This window comes from Marmota monax, unplaced genomic scaffold (assembly GCF_021218885.2).
Source record: "Marmota monax isolate L192 unplaced genomic scaffold, Marmota_monax_Labrador192_F-V1.1 WCK01_AAM20220418_F8-fsc00307, whole genome shotgun sequence".
In the NCBI taxonomy this organism is placed as follows: Eukaryota; Metazoa; Chordata; class Mammalia; order Rodentia; family Sciuridae; genus Marmota; species Marmota monax.
Window position 1 is genome coordinate 1,486,885 of NW_026695211.1, and position 2,157 is coordinate 1,489,041.

At 31.1% G+C, this 2,157-nt stretch overlaps 1 non-coding gene across 1 annotated transcript; it reads left to right on the forward strand.

Annotated features, from left to right (window-relative positions):
* The first annotated feature begins 1,479 nt into the window (after window positions 1-1,479).
* Window positions 1,480-1,586, forward strand: LOC124083854 (U6 spliceosomal RNA). Its single transcript, XR_006848938.1, has one exon. It is a non-coding gene; the product is annotated as a U6 spliceosomal RNA (small nuclear RNA).
* Window positions 1,587-2,157: the final 571 nt, after the last annotated feature.

Genomic DNA, 2,157 nt, shown 5'->3' on the forward strand with positions numbered 1-2,157 from the left:
TCTAAACTTATCAGTGACAGATAATAAATCAGGGCATTCTGATGTGTGCCATGCTATTACAGTTCCAATGATTTCATACCAACGGGACATTCAAACCGCTAAGTAGCATAATTAGTTACAGATAATTCCAAGACATTAATCATGCTTGGAATAAATCCTTGGAATAAATATTGAAAAGATTATTTCTTTATACATCTATCTATATCTATATATACATCCAAATACCTTAAAAGGATTAATTTGGTCCTGGGCTTGTAAGCATTCAGGGATTTAAAGTACACAGCACTTTTTAATACATAGCATTGATATTACATCACATAATTTATAAAATGAAGCACTATCACTTTGCAATTTCTAAAATTTTTTTCAAACATTTTATTTTATAGTCAAGAAAATCAGAATCTGACTTTATTTCAACTGTTTCTTGAAATAATGCAACTGTACTTTTGTCAAGGAATGCAATACCCACTCCAGAAATAACTATGGAACAAGTGAATTTTGTTTAGGAATTTAGTGCTTATTTCAACATTTTAGCTACTTTGAAGAAACATATCTTATGACATTCCTCAAGATTCTTCAACCTAATGCCCCATTCAAGTTGACTTTCTCTGGGATGAAACTCTGATCATTTATTTTCTGAAGACTCTCTTCAGAACTTACTCATTTTATGTCTCATTTTCTTAAAATCAAAATCTTCACTAGCTACTCTCAGTAATCAAGCCAAACTCAAGTATTAACAACTAAAAACAACTCAATGGAAGTTTGCCTTCCCCAATTTTGCGGGTATATATTAAACTGTTAAACTTGAAAGTGAGGGGACAGTTGGGTGTGTTATATTGGTGTGTGTGTGTGTGTGTGTGTGTGTGTATATATATATATATATATATATATATATATATATATATATATATATATATATATATATATAGGCTCGACAAACAGTGACATATGTGCAAATAGTTTGTGTCTGGAGTTGGTCATGATATAACAAGCCAGCCCAGGTTATATGAGCTACCAACATGAGATGTTACATACATTCAAGAGCATTATATGCTAAAAATGCCATACCACACTCATGTGCACTTCTGCTAGATGATCCATAAATTGTCTATCACACAAAATGCTAAGTCCACTCCCAGATTATAAACCCTTTTATATAATTTATAGTGGTTTTCTAATTCAGAATATTTTAATTTACATGAAATCAAGTCAGTTTATTCTTTAAACTTTGGTGTCTAAATTCTTGCAAATTCTCCTTTCTATAAATTAATGGAAATATTCCCTCAAGTTATCTATAAGTACCTTTACTTTTTAAATCTTCAATCTATCTGGAATTTATTGTTATAAAGACTTAACTTTGTGGGGCTGGGGTTGTAGCCCTGAGTTCAATTCTCAGCACCATATAAAAATAAACAAAAAATAATAAAGACATTGTGACCAGCTACAACTGAAATTTTTTTTTAAAAAAAACTTAACTTTGTGCTTTCTTCAGCAGCACATACACTAAAATTGGAGTGATACAGAGAAGATTAGCATGGCCCCTGTACAAGGATGACACAGAAATTCATGAAGCATTCCATAAAAATAGATTTAACTTTATACTTTCCAAATTGGTAGATAATTATCCTAATAACATTAATTTTAAAAGTCAATGCTTTGATCTAAATTATTATTAATAGGATACAGTTTAAATCAATTACAATATATAGATGATAGAATACTTTGCAGCATTTTTGAGGAATGTATAAAAATTCCAACAATATATGTAGGTTAGCCTGTTGAAGAAAAATATATACATTACAAACCTATTGAAACAAATCTTTTTTTTGTGTGTGTGTGTGTGTGTGTGTGATATACTGGTTTTTTTGTTTGTTTGTTTGTTTTTAATTTTTTATTGTTGGTTGTTCAAAACATTACAAATTTCTTGATATATCATATTTCACACTTTGATTCAAGTGGGTTATGAACTCCCATTTTTACCCCGTATACAGATTGCAGAATTACATCAGTTATACATCCATCGATTTACATATTGCCATACTAGTGTCTGTTGTGTTCTGCTGCCTTTCCTATCCTCTACTATCCCCCTCCTCTCCCCTCCCCTCCCCTCTTCTCTCTCTACCCCCTCTACTGTCATTCATTTCTCCCCCTTGTATT